Source organism: Mesoplodon mirus (assembly GCF_964341445.2).
Source record: "Mesoplodon mirus genome assembly, chromosome: 14".
Taxonomy (NCBI): Eukaryota; Metazoa; Chordata; class Mammalia; order Artiodactyla; family Ziphiidae; genus Mesoplodon; species Mesoplodon mirus.
This window is the reverse complement of record NC_138990.1, coordinates 59,840,810-59,856,148: the sequence shown is the minus strand read 5'-3', so window position 1 is coordinate 59,856,148 and position 15,339 is coordinate 59,840,810. Positions and strand designations below refer to the sequence as shown.

Here is a 15,339-nt window from a genome sequence, read left to right as displayed (position 1 = left end):
CACACACACACACACACACCACATTCTCTCTGTGTTTCTGATGAGGAAGTTGAGGTGACCCTGGCAGAGTGACTTGAGTAAAGTCACAGAGGTAGTCAGGGGTGGAGAGAAGACATTAAAGCCTGCACTCCTTTTCTCTTTAGAACTTGCTGCCTCCCTAATAGTTTATGTGAATAACGACTTTTTATGCTTAGGGAAACCAAATCAAGAATCCATCTTTGTTTTTAATCCCTTGTCACTCAGTCTCCTTAAATCTAATTTGATATGATACTACAACATTGGAAACAAAGAAGTTCATCCATATTATAAAGAGGGACAGAGGAAGCCAGTGAAACCCTGCAAAGCTACAACTGGTAAAAGACCTTTAAAAGTACTTATTGTACCTTCCCTCCCTCTGCTTGTCTCTTTCTTGTCATTTCTCTTTGGTCTCCCATTTAATACTCCTAACCTGGAAATATGGAATCCTCTCTTGGGACCTAGGTCATAACCAAGTTCACAGTTGCCACACCTTCTGTCATCCTTAAGGGTGTGACAAAACCTATCAAACATGGGCAACCTTAGGAATCGTAGGTCCTAGGCCTGGGAGCTGCTGGGACCATGAAAAAGTGGTCAAGATTGAATTCAGTTCACACTGTGGAATGTCTAACCTGTTCTAGGCTCAGTGAAAACATGAGTTTGCCTTTAAGGCTTTTACCTCCCAGTATAGGGAAGCCGTGGGTTAGAAGCCAAGTGAGCCGCTTAAACCCTTGGGACCAGGGAGCATATGAATAACAGAAAGGAAGACAAGGCAAAAGATGAACGCATCAGTCATAAACGGAGACTGAAGCTAAGGCCCTTTCTGCTTTAGTCTGTAACATCCTGATATGCTCTGTGTTAGGGCTTGAGTTAGGGTCTTTATGAGGATGGGTGTAGGGGTGCTGGGCTGGGAGGGACAACATGAGGACAAACATAGAGGTAGATCTTGGTATCACCTTTGTGGAAAAGAAAAACAGAACACCAGGAAAGAAAGAAAGATAGGCCAGTTTGGCCAGCTTGTTGTCTGAAGGAATCACTGTTCAGGAAACAGGACTAAGACCAACCACCCTTTACTGTCTGCTGTAGAGAGAAGCAGTGGAAACAAATAGAAAATGAATGATGGAGGGAGCCTTAAGTATAAATTCTATTGGAGTTTTCTAAATAAGGAAGAGAATGTTTTTAGAAAAAATATTTTTTACTAATATTGTTGCACCAAAACCTGTGAGTAAGTATAATTTAAAAGAATGATCAATTCCATCTTTTTAAAATGTGACCGTATAAAACAGTGCCTTATGCTTGAAGAATTTTAGTATCTTTTTCATATTTCTTAAAAGTATAGAATTGTGAAACATAAAGTAAAAATTTGCTCAAGCTGTCCAGAAATGGAACATTCCTCGACACATTCCATTTGGCGACCAAAGCTTGGCCTATCTCTGTTGTTTATTTTCTATACAGAAAATACAGTTTCAGAATGGAAAATAAAAAACAAAAGCATGAAATTATGCTGATGTTGTAAATTGTAAATGGATGGCTGGTCAGCGTGCTTTTTTTCTGGAATGAGTCATAAAGAAAGGCTCACTCTTGTCACTAGTGGCCAGATTTACTCATTCTTTCTGAGGACTGTGTTCCTGTTAAAGGAGAAAAATCTAAATTGTTAGGAAGGTCCCCAGTCCAAGAAGCGCTAAGGCAGAGTTTCGCCACGGGCATGGCTGTAGATGTGTCAAGTATTTATTGAATCCTTCAGCTCTCAGGGAGTCTGAATGGGGCCTTAAGGGGCTGGAGGCTCCAGGCAGTCACCTGCAGCATCTCTTTATCCCAGAGTGCCAAAGGAGGATTATATTCTGTGTGTTCCTTGACATGAAAAGGATTGGGAAGCACTGGGCCCTTAAATAAAAAAATAAATAAATAAATAAAGAGAAAAGTAGACCTTGTTAAATCTTACCTTTTGGCAATATATTTCTATCTGGCAATATATTTCTATCTGGATATAAGCCCAGAAAAGTCATTTTTAATTAAAGTGCTTCTCTTGAAGATGAATTAATCCCTTCCTTATAAATATCGAAAGGCTTTTATTTGGTGTGTGTTACCTAGAGAGCTTGCCCTGGGTGTGGGAGACAGCTTTTAGCTGCCAGGTTCAGAGCATTGACTGTAGTGCACTTTCACCATCACCCACCAGTGTCCTACTGCTGTCTTGTGAGGCTCTGAACTCATAGTATCAGCCAGGGGTGTGTAGAGTTCAGAGATTTGTCAGTGGATGTATCCCCAGGCTTTTGTTACTATTTGGAATTAGAGTAGGGGAAGTAATGGTATAAAAGAATATATGTATAGGGATTTCCCTGGTGGCGTAGTGGCTGGGAGTCCGCCTGCCAGTGCAGGGGACACGGGTTCGATCCCTGGCCTGGGAAGATCCCACATGCTGCAGATCACCTAAGCCCATGCGCCACAACTACTGAGCCTGCGCTCTAGAGCCTGCGAGCCACGACTACTGAAGCCCACGCACCCTAGAGCCTGAGCTCCACAACAAGAGAAGCCACCACAATGAGAAGCCCGCGCACCGCATCAAAGAGTAGCCCCCGCTCGCCGCAACTAGAGAAAGCCCGTGAGCAGCAACAAAGACCCAACACAGCCAAAAATAAAATAAATAAAATAAATAATGACTCAGGCATATAGTAAGTGTTCAGTGCACATTAGTTGCTGTTATTACTGCTTGGTGTTGCTCCTGCTGCCACCGTCACCACCAGCCTCATAGGGGTTTATGATCCCAAAACGTGAGGACCACTGATGCAGATGGTGAGTGAAGGATTTTGAGGTACAGGAAGCCGTGCTTTAGAAAAATTAATGTTGTGTGTTGAAATAGTAATGTAAGAATCTCTACTGATACGCGAGTGTGTGCGTGAGAGAGAAATAAGTTGATTTTCAGCAATTTTTACTTTATGTGCTAGCATGCTTCACAAAGACGTTCCTCTGATCAGTCAGTGTTCTCTACCTTCCAGTAGGTCATATTGAAGATTATAAGAGCTGAGATTAGTTCTGATTTTTAAGGGTTGAGTTCCTGCCTATCAGGTTGTTATTCCTTGCACCTGTTTTGTTTTGAATTACACCCCCTCCCCCAGACCCCATCAGAAACCTGATGAATCAGGAAAGAAACACTGTCACACTGTCCCAAACAAAGGAGTCCTTTACCATTCGAAGGGGAAAATTTGAAGTTCATAAAGTGAAAGGGAAATACAGGATCCTCCTACATAGATTAATCTAGCACTTTTCCGAGTTCACTTTTCATCTTGGAAAACACTTTCCATCCCCTCCCAGCCTTATTGTTTGAGACTTTTTAATGACAGAAGATAATTCTGAATGTTCTTAAAAACACAACAAAACAAAACATTGTGCTGTGGGCACACTAGCAAGCTTCTGTCGTTTCCCAGAATTCCTATAAAATATCTGATGGTGTGTGGTCCCATCATGTGATGCGATTCGTTTGGTGGGCCTCCATCCCATGAAAACAGCATTATTTGTCGTTTGTTTTTGGCTCTGCCAATCTAATAGGCAAAAGGATCACCTCATTGTTTCCTTGAGGGAAGCATTTTTGAGCTCGCAGAGCACATGTACTTGTTGCATAGCCCTGGGTTTCATTTAGAGCACCCAGTGTATTTCAGTTATTAAGGACTCATTTGGCTGTTCAAAAGTACTGTGGTTGCGAATAGCTAGAAAATATGACAGCCACCTTAGAGGCCTGAAGGAAAATCAGTCCTGGGCCTAAAGGTTATAAACAATAAAAGTCTTTCTATTTTAAACCATGTTATTGTTCACGACATTCTTATATTTCTCTGTACAGTTGACTCTTGAACAACGCGGGGTTGGGGTGCCGACAGTTGTGCAGTGGGAAATCCACACATAACTTTTGACTCGCCACCACTTAATTACTTAATAGCCTGCTGTTGACTGGAAGCCTTAATGATAACATGGACAGTCAAGTAGCACATATTTTATAGATGTACTATATACTTTATTCTTGAGTAATCTGGAAAAAAGAAAAAATTATTAAGAAATCATAAGGAAGAGAAAATGCATTTACAATGACTGTACTGTTATTTATCAACACCATTAAGTTTAGTCTGTTTACGAATGAATCTTCCGTCAGTACCTACATCAATATTGTCTTCTATGATACAAAACACTGTAGATGTTATATATATTACTAACACTAGACATTAAAAATGAAAAGATAATGTGAAAAAGAAATATTTATTTACAGGTATAATGATTCATGCATTGATAACAAAGAAGCAGCAATATGATTGCTTTATGGTAGCCTAGCCTATACACTGTGAATGAATTGTTATAAAAACTTTATGACCGGGGCTTCCCTGGTGGCACAGTAGTTAAGAATCTGCCTAGGGCTTCCCTGGTGGCGCAGTGGTTGAGAGTCCGCCTGCCGATGCAGGGGACACGGGTTCGTGCCCCGATCCCGGAAGATCCCACATGCCGCGGAGCGGCTGGGCCCGCGAGCCATGGCCGCGGAGCCTGTGTGTCCGGAGCCTGTGCTCCGCAACGGGAGAGGCCACAGCAGTGAGAGGCCCGCGTACAGCAAAAAAAAAAAAAAAAAAAAAAAAAAGAATCTGCCTGCCAATGCAGGGGACACAGGTTCGAGCCCTGGCCCGGGAAGATCCCACATGCCGTGGAGCAGCTAAGCCCGTGTGCCACAACTACTGAGCCTGCGCTCTAGAGCCCACAAGCCACAACTACTGAGCCCACGTGCCACAACTACTGAAGCCTGCACGCCTAGAGCCCATGCTCTGCAACAAGAGAAGCCACGACAATGAGAAGCCACGTACCACAACGAAGAGTAGCCGCTGCTCGTCGCAACTAGAGAAAGCCCGCGCACAGCAACGAAGACCCAACGCAGCCAAAAAAAAAAAAACTTTATGACCTACAGTATTAAAGACATATTCATAATACAGTATCAGAAACATTGTTACATTTTTTAAAACTACTTACCTGTGATAATAGGCTGATACTCAGTTTCTCCAATTACTAGAGAGAAAGGTATAACATAGTATGATAATGTAATTCTTTGAAAGCAAAGTTATAAAACGGTAAGAAAACTAACACACTATTAATTTAATGTTAAATATCACTCACCTTATGCCTATGTAAGGATAGGCTATCCACTTCAGTACAAGTCTTACACACCATGTTCTACATGTATATTGTTGTATATTTATTGAAAAAAATCTGCATATAAGTGGGCCCACACAGTTCCAACCCATGTTGTTCAAGGGTCAACTGTACTGTGTATCTGCATCCCCTCCACCCTGTCCTTCCATGGCAGGGTTTCTCAACCTCAACACTGTTGACCTCTGGGGCCTGGTAATTCTTTGTTGTGGGGTCTGTACTTTGCATTGTAATATATTTGGTAACATCTCCCCAACAGATGCCTGTAGTAACCACCCTCCCTTTTGTGATAACAAAAAATGTCTCCAGACATTTCCACATGTCCCTCAAGGGGCACAGTCGTCCGTGGTTGAGAACGTTTCTTCCATGGTACCTGTGGATTCTCTCCATGATCCTGTGTGGGCAAGGGGTGATGCAGTTCTTTTAAAATACCGACGGCCATGACAGAAACCTTTCCTGACCCATGAACAAATTGTGGCTCAACAAACTACAGTGAGCTGTGCATGGGAATAAAGGATTAGGAGGGGGATGTAAACCTCAGGCCGGAAGTCTCAAAGGAAGCACTTTTCTTCCCTTTCTCTCCTTCTCTCCCTTCTCTCTTTCTCTCTGCTGGGAAGATGCTGTGAACATTTAAGCCAGCTTGCTGTCAAACTCCCAGCTCGTTATAGTGTGCTTCATGCCCCTGTCTCGACGTGCCTCTGACCCACTTGTACAGTGTGTCGTTGACACTCATCCCTGCCCTCCCCAGACTCTGTGTGACATGTTTTCGCCCTTATTCATTATTTAAGCCTTTAAAAATTATCTTTATTTCATGTAGATGGTAAGACAGGTTTTACTTGTAAGTTTAAGTCAGTTTATAGCACGTAGACATTATGCCTTTCCTTCTTGGATTACAGGATATATAGTAATCTTTATATCGAACATGTTTCTAAAATGCAATTTTAGGTGGTTTCCTGTTTTATAATTGATTTTTTCAAGTATGTGAGACATTTACTAGTCCAATTAAACTGTTCTTTTTATACTGGAAGCGGTATTCATTGATCAGTCTGAGAGAAAATTTAGTCATTAGGTTTGATTTTTCAAGTGTTTATTTAGAGCACAGAGTTATAGGGCAGTAGTTTACATTAAAATTTATGATTGAACGTACACTTACATGTGTGTATATATGCATTTAGAATTAAGGTGTTGGAAATTTGAGTCCATATTCTCATAGTGAGTTAGAGATGCAGTACAATCCATGCCCACCAAATCAAAACGAGGTGGTAGATTTCTGAAGAAGATCAATACCAGTGCCCTTCAGCCTGTAATCTCTAAGCAGTGGTGAGGCTTCTGCTCATGCAGCCTACTCTTCCCCAGGACCTTCACAGCCTCATTAAAGAAGGAGGACCATATTGTTTTGCAAGTGTGTCTTCAAGATCATGATTTCACCTATCCTGGACAAATGTATGATTTACTTTGTTAATCTTCCTTTGTCCTAGCTTTTCCTTCTTTGCTAATTGTTTCTCTAATTTTTACTTTTTCTCCCTCCCGAAGGAAAGCACAGAGTAAGTAGAGGTACACAATTGCCATCTGTCTCTCCATTCCAGAAGTTAAATCTTCGATATCACCACCTCAATCACGAGTTTAGTCATTTCTAAATTCATACAGAGAAGGTAGAGGTAGGCTGTGTCTGTGTTACAGGTTGGGCTGGGCGTGGTGGTGGTGGCCTAAAAACGTCTACCATGTAGTCTAAAACAAATCAAAAGCAAAAGCCACACAAGAAAGTCTGCCTCGGAGTTTGTATTCAAGTGAGTAGATCTGAGGATTGAAAACATTTCCTTTTTTCTTCCCTGCTTGGCCTTTCAGGGCTGGGATGGGTTGCTGTGGAGCGGAGTGAACACTCATTCCCAAAAGAGGTCAGGCACAGTCTCGAGAGCCTTGTTACTCAGAGTGTACAGCCAGGCCAGCAGCAGCAGCATTGCCTCGGGCTGGTCTGAAATGCACACTCCTGGGCCACCCTAGACCTGCTGAATCAGAATCTGCATTTTCACAAGATCCCAGTTAAACGCATATGCTCGTTAAAGTTAAGAAGTACTAGTCCATAAAAAAATAAAAAAAATAAAAAAAAATAAAAAAAAATAAAAAAAAAAAAAAGAAGTACTAGTCCAAATAAGCCTTTTCCAGGATGTTGCAGTGGGCTTGTAACCCACTACATATCCATACTGATGTAAATAAACAAATGATTGAACAAATAAGTAAATGGGGGAGAAGAGACACAGAAGAATTCCAAATAATTTGTGTAGTTACCTGCCCCCCTCCTCCAGTGCCTCCTTCAGAAGGTGAAGCTCACCTTCCCTCCCCTCATTCCTGGAGTGTGGGCTGCATCCAGTGACTTGCTTCTACAGGGTATAGAAAGAGACAGGAGAGGAGAGTAACTCTACGGTGGAGAAATCTGGCAAACACTACATCTCAGTTATGTGATCCAGCCTAATATCAACAGTGATAAGACATGTTGATAGCGTGTGATAGCATGTACCCTTGTTGTGATACGATGAAAATGGCATGTCACCTGTCCTCCCCAAAACTCATAATCCTAGTCTAACAAACAAAAAAATCAGACAAACCCAGATCGAGGGACTTTTTACAAAATATCTGACCAGTAGTCCTCAAAACTGTTAAGGTCATCAAAAACAAGGAAGAAGTGTGAGGAACTGTCACAGACCAGAGGAGCCTAAGGAGACATGCCAACTAATATAATATGGTACCTGGATGGGATCCTGAAACAGAAAGAGGACATTAGGTAAAAACTAGTGAAATCTGAATAAAGTGTGTGGAGTTTAGTTGACATAAGGTACCAATACTTTTCTTAGCTGTGACAGATGAACCATAGTGATGGAAGGTGGTAGCAAGGAGGGAACTGAGTGAGGGATATACAGAAACTTTGTGTACCATTTTTGCAACTTTGGGGTACATCTAAAACTTACTCTAGTACATGCTACTTTCTCGTCCTCTCACTTAGAACAGATTTTCTTTCTCATAGAGTAGTGATGGGTAGAGGTGAGCATGATGTGTGTATTCAAATTGCCAGAGCCTCTGAAAGGCTCTTCTGAATGTCAATAATTACTGACACCTGACTTCATCCGAGTGCGGTATTTGGGCCTCGGACAGGAAAGTAGCAACAGAGTCCTCACTGTTGACTCCAAGCAGGTGTTGGTTGTTTTGCTTCTAAGTGGGATAGAACTAGGCTTCATCCATTTAACAAGTGTCCTTCAGTAACTGAGACTGCCGGTTTAGAATATGGCTCTTTATCTTTGTCTGGGGGCATCCTAGTAAATCCCTAACACCAAATTCATTTGGGGAGAGGGACATTCGTTCTGTCTGTTTTCAGCTTTAGAATCAAAGAGAACTTTGAAAATGAATTGAGCCAAATGGAGGCCATTGTTGAAGAAGAGGTGATTTTCATTAAAAGTAAATGTTGGCTCAATTGTCCCAGCTGCTGGTAGAAAAAAATCATCATCAGAAGGGTCTTTAAAAAAAGAAGTGTCTTTCTTCAGTATAGCAACAGTGTCTTTGTACCCGACAATCTAAACAGAAGAAGGCCTGCACTTTCTGAACCATATCTTTATATACACCAAATAAAGTGGAAGAGAGAACTGCTGGTTATGTGTAGAATCCTTGGAAGGGCAGACATAGAGAAGGGCTATTCTGTTTTCTACAAGTACAACGTTAACCATGCTGTAAATATTGGCTCTGGGAGTTTCTCAATGTTGATCTGGCTTCGGGAGCCCCCTTTAGTCTGATGGCTTGCAGTTGGATGGTGTTTTTTGTGTTGGGTTGTGAACACTGACACCAGTTTCACAAAACTCTCTTGCAAAATGCTTTTGCTTGCTTGTGCTTTGTCTTATTCCTGTTCTTGGAGACTGTGCTGGTACAGGCCCTGTGCTGATTTTCCTTTGCTGTCTTACCACTGTCACCAGTTCTGTAACAGAATTAAAGGGATACCTCAATTTCCAAAAATAGAAGTTCAAGAGGTTTACTGCCCAGCAGAGGGAAGTCAAAATAACCAGCGTTTTATTTTATTCTGGCATACAGATTTTCAGTTTCCCACATTGGGACCTTGTATGTAGAAAATGAAAACAGTTACAAAATATTCCTCTGTGTCAAGTTATGTTGAAGCTTACTCTAGCTTCACTTTAACTCTCTTCTTTATTGGAAATAATTTGGTGTAAGGTAGATTCACCTTGGATATCATTCATTGACTGAAATGCCAGGCTCCCATGATAGAGTGGAAATAAGACTGCAGTGTATTTACCATTTTAAAGCTAAAAAAAGCATAAAGAGAAGATACCATGTTTTATTGTAGTTACTTCATTCCTACTTGCTATGCAGTTTATAATCTTGCATTGTTTTTTTTTTCTTTCTTTCTTTCATTGAAGCATAGTTGATTTACAATATTGTGTTAGTTTCAGGTGTACAGCAGAGTGATTCAGTTATACAGATACATATATATATATATATATATATATATATATACTTTTTTTCCTATTCTTTTCCATTATAGTTTATTACAAGATGTTGAATAATCTCACACTGTTTTTTTTTTTTTTCTTTTTGCGGTATGCGGGCCTCTCACTGTTGTGGCCTCTCCCGTTGCGGAGCACAGGCTCCGGATGCGCAGGCCCAGCGGCCATGGCTCACGGGCCCAGCCGCTCCGCGGCATATGGGATCCTCCCAGACTGGGGCACGAACCCGTATCCCCTGCATCGGCAGGCGGACTCTCAACCGCTGCGCCACCAGGGAGGCCCCATCACACTGTTTTAATTGCTTCATTCTTAGTTTTTTTTGACAACCTGCATTATTTTGTGGATGGAAGATGCTGTATGGAAAGAGGTTTGAAATCTAGGCTTGACGTACTCTTTCCCCACTTTGTAGGTATTTGACCTGGGGCACATCACTTAAATTCTAAAATGAAGCTTAACCATCTGTAAAATAATGATAACACATAATTTGAAAGGTGGATATAAGGAGTAGAGATGTTATATGTACAAATTCCTGGTATAGTAGCTGTCATGGTATATAGTTTCTTTTTTTATATATAGATTTTGGTGCTATGTGACAATGCATTATTTTGAATGGGCAAGGGATTTAGCTAATGGTGCTAATTTTTAAAAATTATTTATTTATTTATTTGTTTTATTTATTTATTTGGCTGTGTTGGGTCTTCGTTTCTGTGTGAGGGCTTTCTCTAGTTGTGGCAAGTGGGGGCCACTCTTCATTGCGGTGCGCGGGCCTCTCACTATCGTGGCCTCTCTTGTTGCGGAGCACAGGCTCCAGTTGCGCAGGCTCAGTAGTTGTGGCTCACAGGCCTAGTTGCTCTGCAGCATGTGGGATCTTCCCAGGCCAGGGCTCGAACCCGTGTCTCCTGCATTGGCAGGCAGACTCTCAACCACTGTGCCACCAGGGAAGCCCGGTATAGTTTCTTAGTACATGATATCTATGATTTATATTTTTTATTATTAAAAATACTATTTTAGTTTAAAATACTAGTTTAATTTAGTTTAAAAATACTATTATGAAAATTATTTAACATTATCAAGAGCAATTAAAAAATAAATTAAGGGAGAGCTATTGCATGATTGTTTTTGGTCCCAAGTTCATTTATTGAAAAGTACAGCTTGTTACTCCCAACAGAACCATTATGTTTGTCATACACTAAATTTCAGTATTCAGATGCTGTTTTCTAAGTTTTTAGCCTGTTCCATTGAGCGGTTTGTCTGTTTATGCACCAGTTGCTCACAATAGCTTTATAATATGTTCTACAATTGGGTGGAGACTAATTCCCCTTCATTACTTTTCTTTTTCAGTACCTGTGAACTTTAAATTAACTTGTTTAGTTCCCCAATCCTCCATTCTATTGATATTTTTATTGGGATCACATTAAATTATTAACCATACATAACATCTTTATTATGCTGTTGTCCTACTCAAGAACATGGTATGCCTTTCCATTCATTTGTCTTTCATATTCCTCAATTCATGTAGATTATATATTTCTCTTTATATTTCTTATTACTGTTGTCATGAATACTTTTCTTATGTTTTATCTTTTGACTTGTGCTGTTTTTTCCTTTTAAAACAGATTGATTTCTATATATAGTCACTTTGTAACTATACTATTAGTCATCACATGTTACACTTACTCTGTGTCAGACACCATTTTATGCACTTAAATATATTCATTCATTAAATCCTCATTACAGTCATAGAAAGTGAGTACTGTTTTATACTAAGGAAACTAAAACTCGGAGAGATTAAGTAACTTGCCCAAGGTCACACTACTAGAAAGTGGCAGATCCAGGGTTTCAGGGCCTATACTCCTAAGTTATATACTATACCATGCTCAGTCACCTAACTGTTGTTTGTAATGATATCATCTGTAAAGATCCTTTGCAGTATGTTTTCCATTGATTCTCTTGGGTTTTCCCCAAGGATATTGCATATTTTTGATAGGACTGAATATTATAGAGATTTCAGTTTTCTCCAGATTTGAACATGGGTTTAATAGATTTACAATAAAAATTTTAATTTTTTAAAAAAGCTTTCACATGACAATACAATTAAATACATATGAAAGAATAAATAGTAAGATAATAGACAAAATCTTTTTTAAAATTAATTAATTAATTTAATTTATTTATTTTTGGCTGCATTGGGTCTTCGTTGCTGTGTGCCGGCTTTCTCTAGTTGCGGCGAGCGGGGGCTACTCTTCATTGTGGTGCACGGGCTTCTCATTGCGGTGGCTTCTCATTTTGGAGCACAGGCTCTTGGCACGCGGGCTCAGTAGTTGTGGTGCACAGGCTCAGTAGTTGTGGCACATGGGCTTAGTTGCTCCATGGCATGTGGGATCTTCCTGGGCCAGGGATCGAACCCGTGTCCCCTGCAGGCGGATTCTTAACCACTGCGCCACCAGGGAAGCCCAACAAAATCTTTTTTTTGGGGGGGGTACGCGGGCCTCTCACTGCTGTGGCCTCTCCCGTTGCGGAGCACAGGCTCTGGACGCGCAGGCTCAGCGGCCATGGCTCACGGGCCCAGCCGCTCCGCGGCATGTGGCATCTTCCTGGACCGGGGCACGAACCCACGTCCCCTGCATCGGCAGGCGGACTCTCAACCACTGCGCCACCAGGGAAGCCCAACAAAATCTTTTTTGATTGGGATTGAATTGACTCTTTAGAGCAATTCAGGGGAGAATTAACATTGTTAAAGTATAATTTTCATAAAGGTAAAATCACTTTCAGGCAAATTTAAAATGAACAGTGTAAAAGATATTATTTAACTGATTAATTAAAAGGGGACCAGTAAAATGTTATGATCAGCTCAGAGACAATCTGAAAAAACTAGGGCATTTTTATAAGGCAATTTAACTGAATTAGATATGACACTTTAATGTCCAATAGGTCATAAATCTTCAGAGTATCTGTTCTACTGGACAGAAATTAGTAGTCTCTACCCAACAAAAATCTACAAATTCATAAGTAACTTCACTAAGTCTGGGACCTGTAATCAGTAGTAAACAAGGAGATGTACTAAGTTTATTCCTCTAGACCAGGAGTTGGCCAGCCCATCTACAAGCCAAATCCATCCTGCCTCCTATTTTGTAAATAAAGTTTTATTGGAACACAGCCATGCCCATTTGTTTACATATTTTCTATGGCTGCTTTTACAATATATTTACTCTCTGGCCCTTACAGAAAAAAATTTCTGAATACAGGCCTACACAATCCTTGTATGATGAGTCCTACACATATTTTGTTAGATTTATCCAAAGATACTTCATGTTTTAGTACTATTAGAAATGATGTTTTTTAAGTTAAAAAATTCCAAGTGTTCACTGCTAGTCTTTTGGGAATATAGTTAATTTTCATAAAGTGACTTCATATTCTAAGATCTTGCTAGTAAACTTATTAGTTCTTGTATCTTTTAAAAATAGATTCTTTAGGGTTTTCCTGCATAGATAGATAATCATGTCATCTATGAATAAGATAGTTTTCTTTCTTTTTTTTCCAGTCGGCATGGCTTTTATTTCCTTGCCTTGTCTTACTGCACTGGTTAAGACCTCCAGTATAATGTGGAATAGGAGTACTGAGAACGGGCATTCTCATGTTTCCCAACCATAAGGGGAAAGCATTCAGCCTCTCATCAATACATATGATATTAGCTGTAAGTTTTTTTCTAGATGCACTTTATCAAGTTGAGGAATTGGATGACCATGGCCCATTTCCTTTTAGTGACATGAAACAGGAATGCTGCATAGCAGAACAAGAAAACTCATGTTGTAGAAAACTCCCCTTCATTGATTTGGTGGCGATTTGAGGACCTTCACACCCTGCAATACAAAGTTCTCAGTGTGGTTAGAAACTTCTGACCTTAGAACACAGGTTTAATGGCCACTTCAACTTTCACTTTGTTCATTAAAAAGAGTGAGATTTTTCTAGATTAAGAGGAAATCTCATTATTTTGAATTTACTATTTTAGAATTTTGTTTCATCTTTGTAACTCTAAGACTGCACACAAATTTACCTTCCTCCATGAATGTTCATTGCAAATGAAGCTTCTGAATTTTTTCAGGATCAGCTTAACAGAAATGCTACTTGACAGTCATTTGTTTTAATGTAGTTCATGTTACTGACCATATTTTAAAAATAGACCAGCAGCTCTTTAAAAATTATTTCTGTTTAAAAAAATTCCTGTACTTTCAGATTGGTCTTTTCCCAATTATTTTGTATCTAGGAAGTGTTGCTGTTTCTTAGATATTTGCCACTGATATGTTTAGCTGAGCACATCATCATCGTAGCCGACCAAGGAAGAAGTTTATATTATAAGGACGTGACAACAGGCAGTTAAAAGATGGGAGAATGTGTTTGGATGAGTGGTGACAAAAACCCAACACCTACCACCAACAAGTTATCTCAACCATCAGAAGTCCAGGATGAATTGTATATCCTCGGCCTGGGTCTTATAATCCATCACTGGCTTGGGTGGTAGATATTTAAACAATGGGAAAAGTTAGCACATAAACATAGCTGCTAAAATGACAAGTGATTTCTTAACGGACCAGAAAAGGGAAACGATAGTGGACCTTCTTAGCAAATAAGTTGCCAAATTATTTATAGAGGTTTGGGAAACAGATTGAAGTGATTTGGTCCATAGGCAGTAAAACAGTTTTAGTTGGAGAAACCGTAAAGGTTTAATTCATTTTGTTTACTGAGGAGTTGATATGTTCAGGAGTGAGCTAACAAAAGAACCATGGAGTTTGAAAATCAGAGTCAATGATCTTTTCCCTTGTAGCAAAAGATGCACATTTTGGCTTTCTTCTTTTGTCTTCAGTTTTATAAAAGCATTTTCTTACTGAATATTTTTTAATATGAAGAGGCAAATTATTTACTCCTGAAGTTTCATCCCTCCCCCGACAAAAAGTGAGGGCTGCTATTTGTTATATTATGAACACTTGGTATCTACTGTTAACATTTAAGTCAGTGTTGGAGGTGAGAATTCTACCATTTAACCACCAGTGCAAAAGAATGTTATAAGTAATAAGAATTTATTTATAAGAATTTATAAATATAAAGATAAATATAAATTTATTTATAAAGAATCTTATAAAGAATCTTATAATGGAATCATTTGTTGAGTTACAGTATTATAAGTTATTATAAAAACTATATAATTAGGCATATATAAAACCTCATCAAGCTGTACACTTCAGATTTGGCACTTTAAGTTGTATTTCAAATTTTAAAAAAACTTTAATTGGGATTGGAGGTCAGAGTTTAGGAAATATGTTTGATAATTTGGGGGGGTTATACACTTTATAATGCTATGGAGAGGATGTTCTTTATCTTAAAAAGTTCTCCAAGGAATGAAGCTTGTGGTTAATTAAAAACAGGGAGAATATTTTTAAACTCTACCTTCAAATCGAGTATTTGGTACAATTGAAGTCCAATGGCTGAAAAAGGGTATGTTATGGACATGATTTTCAGCATTCACTTCAAAGCAGAAATGTAATATTCATTAATCTTGTTCTTTGATTGTGATGTTAGCTCTTTTGTTACTGTTGAGTTTACCTTGGCCCCAGTGCTGGTAATTAAATGACACAGTGAAGATTACTGGGAAACA

The 15,339-nt window shown here is 39.6% G+C and overlaps 1 protein-coding gene across 1 annotated transcript in view; it reads left to right on the top strand.

Moving 5' to 3' along the window:
- Positions 1-15,339, top strand: part of THADA (THADA armadillo repeat containing) — a 317,064-nt gene that overhangs the window by 181,363 nt on the left and 120,362 nt on the right. The gene's annotated exons all lie outside the window — the stretch shown is intronic.